The sequence below is a fragment of the Mirounga angustirostris genome, unplaced genomic scaffold (assembly GCF_029215605.1).
Source record: "Mirounga angustirostris isolate CCGP_5_RB_7025 unplaced genomic scaffold, mMirAng1.0.hap1 SCAF_2, whole genome shotgun sequence".
Classification (NCBI taxonomy): domain Eukaryota; kingdom Metazoa; phylum Chordata; class Mammalia; order Carnivora; family Phocidae; genus Mirounga; species Mirounga angustirostris.
The window spans coordinates 103,331,704-103,343,544 of NW_026991710.1; the positions used below are offsets into that span (position 1 = coordinate 103,331,704).

An 11,841-nucleotide genomic window follows, 5' to 3' on the forward strand; every position below is an offset into this window, starting at 1 on the left:
TGAATTTGTAAATTCCATTGTAGGATATATTAAGCTACTATAGAAATTGCCCTTTTTGTAGGTAAAAAATGGCCAAATACTGCCAATTTCATCAGGTTTATGAATTTTAATGTCACAGATGCTGTGACATTATCAGAGATGCTATACCGATTTCCACTGTTTTTCATTACAGTAAACCCCAAAATATAAACATCTATTCTATGTTTATATTTAGAATTCTCCCCGTCCCAGCTTCCTGGGAAAACCACACTAAATATAATTAACATCATTTTAGATGTTGAATTCCCTGATGCATCATTTCATAATTACATATGGTTTTTCTAAAACTTCAATTGCTTTCAGTCGTTACTGTAAATGGATGAAAATTTATAACTTGCTGATTTTAGTTTAGTACCACAAATACTTGAGAAAAAATTTTTACATATTTTCCAATGAGATAACTGTGAATGCTTTAGCATCGTGGACTGGCCTGATGATACCACTTTTCACCAACCTAATGAGCAAAATCCAATTTTCTCTCCTGTAGTTCTGATGATTCATAGGTGCCTTCCTGCCTCTGGATCAAGACCATATTTTACAAGAGTCCTGTTACACCTTCGCTGTTCACTTGAAAATTGCTTCCAGCAATGTTCTCTTTCCTGTTAACACCTGTACCAAGCTGTTGAGGAAATAGTTTTCCAAGCATGCCTTGAAAAAGAGATTCTTGTCTCTTTACCTTAATGGAGAGAATATTTCATCCAAACAGAAAAGACACTGCTTACAAAGCCAAACTTACTCATAGTTTTATCTACGTATTTAATTTTAGTTATGTTAGTAAGGTTACTTATTATAGTGAAAAATTTCCATGCACATAGCACACTGAAAATAGAACCCATGTCTCAATATATCTTATTGCCATGTCATTTATCACAATATATTCACGAGTCCATATATTTTCCACACTTGGAGGAAAAGAAACTATAATTTATAGTATTTTTTGCATTGGTACCCAATCTTTGTAGTGGCTAGATTATTATGAATAACCTAATCTTTGGAATAGTCAAAAGTAGTTTTGAGTGTATACTAGATTTATCCATCCATCCATCCATCCATCCATCCATCCATCCATCCATCTTTCCTGTCCATACATCACCCATCCCTCATTGAATATATTCTCTTTATGGAGATATTTGAGACTTGAGGATTTGGAGATAACACATCACAATTTCTGCAGAGCTGAAGACAAGGCAGGGAGGTTGGCATTAGACAGGGAGATAGAAGCTGGAACGTAATTCTACATTGGTCTCTTGAAGAATGTGGTCATTAAAACTCAGGAAAAAGGAAACAGAAAAAAACACACCATTTGTTAAAAGAAAGCCCACTTAAAAACAAGAATTACTATAGTTTTACTTCTACAAACAGATGTGAAATGCATCACAAAGGAACTCAATAATCATTTCCCTCCAGAAATCGCCAGTGTGCAACACAGAAGCCCTCTGACATTTGTCTCTGCTTTTTTAATAGGAAATAAATCTTAGTAACAGCTGAAAGATAAAGGAGGGATTATCAGAAGAGGCTAAGTACCCAAATTGAAGTCTATAGAATACAAAAATGAATACATAAAAAAAAAAAAAATCTCCTTTAAGAAAAAGAGAGAAGACAGATGGCAAGAGAAACACACTTTTTTAAATGACAATAAATAAGAAATTGACTCAAGAAGGAAAAATATAGGACTTGGACTTAGAACTGGGTAAGAATCTCTAGTTCTACCTTTGTACACTCAGGCAAATTATTTAAATACATTCTAACAGACATTTTTTTTTTCAATTGTCAAGTGAATGTAGACATTTTCTTGAGAATTAAATGAGATAATAATGTATGAAAAATAATTAAAATTTTGTCTGGTGAAGCACTCAATATTTATTAGATTCCTTCCTCACATTACTTTTGGCTTGAATGTCAGGACTCCTAGTAAGCTTTAGTCAACATGGTTGGAAACATGGTAGCCTATGAGGTTCACCTTAAATTATTGAATCCTCAGGTTTGGATTGCTATCGAACTTCAGACTTTTGAAGACAAATTCAAGTACACCAATAACTTCCTTTCGCAGCTTCTTTCCAGTCAGCCTTCCCAGTGAAGGGTGTGTGTGTGTGTATGTCGGGTGAAGGAGAGGAATCCCAAGTATTTTCTGTTCTTTTCTATAAACCTGCATTCTTCATATTGTTCAGAGTGGAAAAGAGGCAGGAGGAGGAATCTGAGATAATTCTTACTTAAAACCTCAAATGGAGGCTAACTAAGGAACAGCTGAGACAATAATGGCTTCCCTTGAACTTTTGGCTCTGAAACTGAGTCAGAGAGAGCAGAATAGAAGCTTTAGAATCCATGATTTCCACTTGTCTCCACTTCCTCTTTCCTTTACATCCCAGTTCATCTCTGGCTGTGGACTGCGGTGCGTTCCCTGATCACACCAGGGGAGGTATCCCTATTTTTTCCCAACTCAAATGTGACCAACTATGGCAACGCATGTTTGTTGCTTTAATAGTGACTCAAATTGTCTATTACATTTCATGTTTATACAAATTATTTTCCTAAATAAGCAGAAAGGATATCTTCTCAGGCTTTACCCACACAGTATTCTGTACAGTGTGTTAATATATAAATATTATGTACATAGTCTCTTTACTAATTCTAACTTGATGATATACACATATGAATCTTTTTCTCATTTTCAGTTTAGTTTGGGTTTTCTTTCTTGGTTATATTTGGCATTTTATTAGTTTAAACATTTTATATACATTTCTGCTTTATAATTTTTCAGTATTTTCTGTATTATTTCTATTGTCCTACTTCTCTGAAGATTGCTTATGATTTTAAAATTTCTAAAATTGAATGCTAATTTATTTGAGTTCATTCTTTCTCTTTTAACCATGAAAGATTTTTAAACTATGTATTTGTTTTTAAAATCAGCTGGACCCTATCTCCTTAAGTTTCCTAAAAGTATTCTTACTTTTATTATGTTTTAGCTTTAGTTTTATCCTTTATTGCATTGTGGCCAGAGGAGAAAAACTGCAAATTCCACTTCAAATCATTTATTTGAGATTTTTCTTCTGTCCTGCACATGTACTCACTATTTGTAGCATACATTTTCCATATTCACCAGATTCTTGGCATTCTTATTTTCAATATTTATAGTATTAACATTTATGAGTGACCCTGAAATTACATAACAGAATTTTTTTCAATTTCCTTGAGGCATGAATTTGAACTTCATGTGTTATAAAACTAGAGGATAGGGAAAGGGCAACTAGGAAGTCAGTAGATCTAGTTGTCCACTGAATATCCCGACTTCAACAGAGGTGGGGCTTTCCAAGGGCTGTCAGGTACACTATGGTTCTCATTAAGTGTGAAGAATTACAAAATATTCTCAGTTATGCAATAATATAGTTTGTGAAGGAAATTACATTCTATAGGATTCCCCCCTCCAAGTTTAGGGGGTAAGAACACTCTTGGATATGTGTTTAAAATAAATCTTGTCAATTTATTATAGTTTTCTAAATTTATATTTGACTCATTTATTTGCTCTGCAATGGTTTAGATGTTTCAGGCCTCTCTCAACAATGGTATGCTTGTCAATTTTTCCTTATTTTCAAACCCTTTTTTGTTTTATGGTTAAAGACCTGTATGATACATAAAGGCACACATACAGTGCTTTATTACTCAACACATTGTTCCCTGATTCACAATTTCCTGGATGGTTGTACCCTTTAACAATATGAAAAACTCTTTCATTCTCAATTTTTGAATTTGGCTTTAAATTCTACTTTGATTTAATACTGTCTCTCAGTACTCTTGTTTTTATTTATTTATTTATTTATTTATTTATTTATTTATTTATTTAAGATTTTATCTGTTTAAAAGAGAGAGAGCACGGGGAAGAGCAGAGGGAGAGGGACAAGCAAACTCCACACTAAGTGTGGAGCCTGATTTGGGGCTGATCTCAGAACCCTGAGATCATGACCTGAGCCAAAATCAAGAGTCAGATGCTTAACTGACTGAGCCACCCAGGGCCCCTTGTTTGTTTGTTTTTTTTAACCTCATAAATATACTAGTATGATTTTTTTTGGTAACTATTTGTATTTATTGTTAAAATATGGTTGTTTTAAATAATTGATAGTTGGATCTTGTTTTAAAGACTAACATGAGTGTTTTTGTCTTTTTTTAATTTTAAATTAAAATATTTTTTTTTTTTTTTTTAAGATTTTATTTATTTATTTTGACAGAGAGACACAGCGAGAGAGGGAACACAAGCAGGGGGAGTGGGAGAGGGAGAAGCAGGCTTCCTGCCGAGCAGGGAGCCCGATGCGGGGCTCGATCCCAGGACCCTGGGATCATGACCTGAGCCGAAGGCAGATGCTTAACGACTGAGCCACCCAGGCGCCCCTAAATTAAAATATTTTTAACGAGCAATACATTCAAATGGCACAAAATCTAAAATGTTCACAATGATATATGGTGAAGAACCTTCCTCCTATTACTATCTTCTGGGTCTAGTTTTTCCCTTTTAGAAGGAACCGTTATCATTTTCCTGTGTATCTTTGCAGGGATAATTTATGACCATATAAGCAAGTGTACCAAAGACATACATTTTTTGCCCATATGTACACACACAGGCACATATACTTGCCTATTTTACTTAACAATTAACTTTGGGGGTGCCTGGGTGGCTCAACCAGTTAAGGGCCCGACTCTTGATTTCAGTTCAGGTCATGATCTCAGAGTCATGGGATCGAGCCCCACATCGGAGCTCCATGCTTAAGATTCTTTCTCTCTCTCTGCCCCCCACCTCCCCTGGCACTCTCTCTCTTAAAAAAAAAAAATAACTTTGTAGATTGTTACATATCAGTACTACATAATGAGTTTCTTCATTCTTTTAGATGGCTACATAGAATTTCATTTTGTATGCGGGTACAATTTATTTCACTATTCCATGGGTGTTTACTCAGGTTCTTTTCAATCTTTTAATATTGTAATTGTATAGTGAATAACTTGTACATACACCTCTTTTTCACATTGCTAATATATCTGTAAAATCTTAGAACTGGAATTGCAAGATCAGAGGGCATTTAAAATTTCTTTTGGGGGGAATATATTTTATTTTTCTCAATTCTTTTGTAGGTAATATCCCACACATTACTGAATTCAAAAGAAAAACAGAGTAGGCAGAATGACCCCCCTTCCAAAAAAAAAAAAAAAGGCCCACATTCTTATCTCCAGCACCTGTGAATACATTGCCTTACATGGAAAAAAGGACTCCCAGATGTGACTAAGGTTAAGGACCTTGAGATGGGGAGAGTATCCTGGATTATGTGGATGGGCCTAATCTAATCACATAAACCCTGAAATTGGAGAGCATTTCCTGGCTACGGTTAGAGAGAGACATGAAGACAGATGGAAGATTAGAGAGATGCGGTGATGCTAGAAAGGGGACCAAAAGCCAAGGAATACACGTGGCCTTTGGAAGCTGGAAAAGGCAAGGAAATGGATTCTCTCTTGGAGCCTGCAGGAAGATACACAGCCCTCCTGTAACCTTGCTCTTAGATTGGTGAGACCTTTGTCAGACTTCTGACCTACAGAATTGCAATGTTACAAACCTGTGTTGCTTTAAACCCCGAATTTTGTGGTAATTTGTTAAAGCAGCAATGAAACCAATAAAAGGAAAAAAGATAAGAATAACTATCCACATTCCCCCTCTAAGTAAACTAACTCATTCCTCTCACCAGATGGAACCTTTTTCACCTCGCTGTGCATGCTTTCTGAGACATTCTATGCATCTATGAGCATTTATACACATTGTGTCATGAGTTCTAAGGGACATATTCTTTTCATTTTTTTTTTTTAAGATTTTATTTATTTGACAGAGAGAGACACAGTGAGAGAGGGAACACAAGCAGGGGGGAGTGGGAGAGGGAGAAGCAGGCTTCCCACTGAGCAGGGAGCCCAATGCGGGGCTCGATCCCAGGACCCTGGGATCATGACCTGAGCCGAAGGCAGACGCTTAACGACTGAGCCACCCAGGAGCCCCTTTTTTCATTTTTTAAATGTGAAATTGGGATGCATCTTGGAATCCAGGGTTCTCAAAACTGAGTCCTCTAGAGAGGATTTGCTTTTGCTTCTGCCAGTCACCTGAGGTCCTACCAACCTGAAACTACTCCAAGTTAAATGGTCTAGGTTAAAACTCTTCTGTTTTTTGAACCATGTGGATAATGTGTATTCAATCCACAAACCTGTGTGAGTATTGGCTTATGGTTCGAATTTCAGCGGGGAGATTATTTTTCTTTCCAAGTAGTGTCAAATTTGAGACATGCTAGTTTCCTTGCTCTCTCTCCACATGGTGGGTTTTCATTTACCTTCACTGAGGATGTAACAGTTTGGTGACTCAGTAAATGTGTGTGTTATCAATTAGATTCTTAGTCTTGGTCATTTGTCCTTCCTCCTTATATAATTTGCAAATTGCAATTGACAGTTTCTTAAATTTGATGAAATGTGCTATGTAAGAAAATTTCATTCAGTGGGAAGATTTGTGTCACTTTCTGTGTTGTTGTGTCTTTGGGGATCAAAAGTTCCTGCCAAATTGTTGGTTAAAAGAGAGATAGCAGGCATCATTGCAACCATTTACATTAAGACATTCTTTATTCTCTACCATTTAATCTCAGATATAAGGCCATCACTAATAGGAATTGAATCAATAACAGAGAGAAATACTGACTTTCACTTACTTGAACGTCGGCACATAGGACAAGAGGGTAGCTTTGCCATGCAATCTGGACTGGTTGCTCTCTTTATTATCATCCAGGGCATTCCCTTCCTCACCTCTCTTGTGCTGGACCACATTTACTATTGCTCATGTATTCTCTTTCATGGTCAATTTCATTTTGGTAGAGCATCTCACCAATGCTTCCTGGGAGCAGGAGATGAGAGATAACCTTTCAAAAATAACTTATGTCTCAAAATGTCTTTATTCCAATCGTCCCGTATTTGCTTATTGTTTTGGATGAGTATAGGAATCTGGATTGGAAATAATTTTTCTTCAGTATTTTTAAAGCATTGCTGTGTGTGGTTAGTTCCTGGTGGTGATGTTAGAGGGTGGAAGCCATTATATTCCTAATTCTTTGCATTCAACCTGTTTTTGTTTATTTTGTTGTTGTTGTTGTTTTATTTTTTACTCTAGAAACTATTAAGTTTTTCTCTTTGTCTGCATTTTTGTACAATGTTACAGTGATGTGCTTTACTGTGGGTCTGCTTGCTTACATTGTGTTGGGCACTAAGTAGACCCTTCCATTTAGAAACTCCTGTCTCTGAATCCTGTGACATTATCTTAAAAGATTTTATTAATGATTTTCTGCCTCCCATCACTCCATTTTTCTACATTCCTTTGCTCTCTTTGCAAGTGCTATTATTCAGGTGTTGAACCTCCTAGAATGAACTTCCAATTTTCTTGTCTTCCTCTCCTATTTTTCATCTTTGTGTTCTTTTGCTCTATGTGGTAGGCTAATGTCCTTAACTGTATGCTTTTTGTTTATTTTTAAATTTTAAAATTTATTTTATTTTGTTTATATATTTTACTTCAAAATATTTTTTCCTATGGTGCTTTACATTTTAAGAGCTTGTTTTTATTCTCTAAATATTTTTTTTCTTGGAGGATGTACATCTTGCTTCATGGATATAATTTGTCTTATCTCTCTGCTGATATCAATGATGATTTCTTTTTAGTGTGCGATCTTTTAAAAATATGTCTGCCTAGTTTCCACTCATTCCAATTTTTTTTTACTCCTTTGGTTGGTTTGGTCTCTACTTCATACAGGAGAAGATATTCTCAGATGGCAGTTCTGTGATCTCTGGTTGTGATCAAGGAAAGAGGAGTAAAAAGTCATTGGAAGTAGTAGACATATGGATGACATTGCCAGCTTCAAACTTCATTGCAGGGTGACCTAGGAGAGCTAATGATGGTTTGCATGCCATGTAATTCCATATTTTCATTCAAGTGTTTAACTATGCTTGGAATCTTCCTTTCCAGCTAATTTCTCTTTTACCTTCTCCAGACAATAAAACTTGGGATTTTCTGGGGCCCCTGGGTGGCTCAGTTGGTTAAGTGTCTGCCTTTGGCTCAGTTCATGACCTCAGGGTCTTGGAATCAAGCCCCGCATTGGACTTCCCTGCTCAGCGGGGAGTCTGCTGCTCTCTCTCCCTCTGCCCCTCTGCACTGCTAGTGCTCTCTCTCTCTCTCAAATGAATAAATTTAAAAAATCTTAAAAAAAAAAAACCAACAACTTGGGATTTCCTCGGGGTTGCAGAAAGAGTAGCCACCTAAAGTGATGGAGTAGGAGAAAGTATCTCGGGCTTTAGGGATCTAACTACTCTTTAAACACTTTTCTTCCATCTCGCACCTTATTTTAACACCACACCCTTCACTCCAATTCTGCCACATCTTGAGGCTTCGGGAGATTTTCCAGTTTAAATTGGATCGTTCCTCAGATAAATTGTATGACTCTCCACCAATTTTTGTTTCTTTATAGATAGCTTGTAATTTTATTTCTCCAGATGCTTGAGAATTTTTCTCTTAATCTTCAAAATTAAAACTTTTTTCTCTGTATTTTAGAAGGACTTTTCAATTTGTCTTCTATATCATTAATTCAGTGTTTTACAAAACATATTTATCTCCAACATACATTTTATTTGGATATTGCATTTTTTTTCCAGCTTTAGAGAGATACAGTTGACATACAACATTGTGTAAGTTTAAGGTGTACAATGTTTTGATTTTATACGCTCATATATTTCAAAATGACTACTATCACAGTATTAACTAACACCTGCATCACTTCACATAATTACTGTTTTGTTTTTATGCTGAGAACATTTAAGATTTACTCTCAGCAACTTTCAAGTATATAACACAGTATTATTAGTGATAATCACTATGCTGTACATTAGATCCCCAGAACTGAGTCATCTTAAAGCTGGAAGTTTGTATTTTCTGACCAGCATCTCCCCTCATCCCACCCACTCCCTATAGCCCCTGATAAGCACCATTCTGGTCTCTGTTTCTATAAGTTTGGCTTTTTTAGATTCCACATGTAAGTGATATCATAGAGTAGTTGTCTTTCTCTGTTTGACTTATTTCACTTAGCATTATAGCTTCAAGTTTCATCCATATTGTCACAAATAGCAAGATTTCCTTCTTTTTTAAGGCTGAATAATATCCCATTGTGTATATATATATACATGTACATTGTGTATATATTATCTATTCATCCATTAGTGGACACTTCGCTTGTTTTCACAGCTTGGCTATAGTGAATAATGCTGCAATGAACATGAGAGTGCAGAAATCTCCTTGAGATCCCGTTTTCATTTCTTTTGGATAAATACCCAGAAATGGGAATCTTGGATAATATGATAGTTCTATTTTTATTTTTTGAGGAACCATCATATTGTTTTCCATAATGGCTATATCATTTACCTTCCCACCAACAGTGCCTAAGAGTTCCCTTTTCTCCACATCCTTGACAACTTGTTATCTCCTGTTGTTTTTATGATAGCCATCCTAACACATGTGAAGTGATAACTCATTGTGGTTCTGATTTGCATTCTCCCGATGATTAGTGATGTTGAACACCTTGCTATGTACCTGTTGGTCATTTGTATGTCTTCTATAGAAAAATGTCTATTCAGATCCCCTGCTTATTTTTAAAATCAGACTGTTTGTTTGTTTTTGCCATTGAGTTGCATGAGTTCTTTATATATTTTGGATATTAACCCTTTATCAGATATATGATTTGCACATTTTTTTCTCCTGTTCCTTAGGCTGCCTGTTCATTTTGTTGATGATTTCCTTTGCTGTATAGAAGCTTTTAAGTTTGATGTAGTCCCACTTATTTATTTTTGCTTTTGTCGCCTTTGCTTTTGGTACCATATCTAAAAATCACTGCCCAAACTGATGTCACGGAACTTACCCCTTACATTTTCTTCTAGAAGTTTTATGGTTTTAGGTCTTATGTTCAAGTCTTTAATCCATTTTGAGTTGATTTTTGTGTATGGTATAAGATAGAGGTCCCATTTCCTTCTTCATGTGTTCAGTTTTCCCACCACCATTTATTGAAGTGACTGTCCTTTCTCATTTTTGAATATTGCATTTTTTTGTTTCTTTGTGATCTCTTCGCACCTCATTCTCTCTCATTTAATCTCTCTTAATTTCTTTTTAATCTCTTCTTTTTGATAGCATTGTTATTTCCATCTCAGGGGGCCATATTATTATTGTTCACTTTAGTTCTATCAAGCTTCCCATGGGTAGAAATTCCTCTTATAATCTGGCAAATATTTGATTGTTAGTCCTAGGCTTTGATTAATTACTTTAATTTCATAGTATACAAAGATAATTTAGTAAGAATTTGGGAGATGCTTTACCAGGACTTGGCAAATAAATTGCATATTAAATTGGCAATTAGGCTTTTTGCACATATAAGTTAATAAAACTGAGTACTTTTTCCCTGATTCCATCACCACTACATGCCCCTAACAAGAACATAGCTCTCATGGTAGTACAACCAGGAGATATACTGGTATAGCATTAAAATAAACCTCAATTAGGAGGCTTGTCAACATTCCAGAAGTGACAGCATAGCCTCAGATGTTCTCAACTCCTTTGTACCAGTGCTATAGAACGACTGAATTGTTGAAAAGTAGACTTTGAGGCACACCATTGTTTTATTGAAATGCACACTGAGGTTAAAAGAGTTTAAAAGAAGGATAAAAGGAAGGTCTTTTAGCTAGTTTGGTCGGGAAGAGACTCGAAATTAAGAGTTTTGCACTGTCTAATGCTCATCTCATAATGAGTGGTATTCTTGTAGAGTGGGAAGCAGAGGAAGGAAAGCCTTGCTTGTGGTTTCTTTGTTATTAAAGCAGAGACTTACTCACTAACTAACTCAGCATGGGATTCTATTTTCAAGGGGATGACTAGAGGATGACAGAGTCCAGGGCTTGACGCACCTTTCCTGAAGTGTTAAAACCTAGGGGCTTTAGGGGAGCTTGGGTGGCTCAGTTGGTTGAGCATACAACTCTTGGCTTCGGCTCAGGTCGTGATCTCAGGGTCATGATATCGAGCCCCACTTCAGGCTCCCGGCTCAGCGGGGAGTCTGCTTGAGGTTCTTTCCCTCTCTCTCTGCCCATCCCCCTGATCTCTCTGTCTCTCTAAATAAAAATTAAAACAAAACATAAAAACCTAAGGGTTTTGAACTGTTTTCCAGTGGGGACCAGTCTAAGACAATTCAAGGAATGTATGGCGCAGTTCTAGGGAAAAAAGTTCTGGGGCTCAGCTTATGATTCTCCATCCAGAGACAGATGTTGAAAAATTATCTTGTGCTCGTTTCAGCAGCACATTTATTAAAATTGGAACAACACAGAGTTTAGCATGGCCCCTGTGCAAAGCAGACAGGCAAATTCATGAAATGTCCCATATTTTTAAAAAAGAAAGAAAGAGAAGAAAAATTGACTTGTGGGTGCCTGGGTGGCTCAGTTGGTTAAGCAACTGCCTTCGGCTCAGGTCATGATCCTGGAGTCCTGGGATCGAGTCCCACGTCGGGCTCCCTGCTCAGCGGGGGGTCTGCTTCTCCCTCTGACCCTCTTCCCTCTCGTGCTCTCTGTCTCTCATTCTCTCTCTCTTTCAAATAAATAAATAAAATATTTAAAAAAAAAAAGAAAGAAAAATTGACTTGTATCTTTCTCCTTTTCCTTTTTCCCAGTTAGTCTGCTGTCCAATTAACATATTCAGAGTACTGTACATAAAATCCCACTTGGTTCAAAACA

At 36.4% G+C, this 11,841-nt stretch overlaps 1 non-coding gene across 1 annotated transcript; it reads left to right on the forward strand.

Moving 5' to 3' along the window:
- Nucleotides 1-11,394: 11,394 nt before the first annotated feature.
- Nucleotides 11,395-11,498, forward strand: LOC123849111 (U6 spliceosomal RNA). Its single transcript, XR_006791950.1, has one exon. It is a non-coding gene; the product is annotated as a U6 spliceosomal RNA (small nuclear RNA).
- Nucleotides 11,499-11,841: the final 343 nt, after the last annotated feature.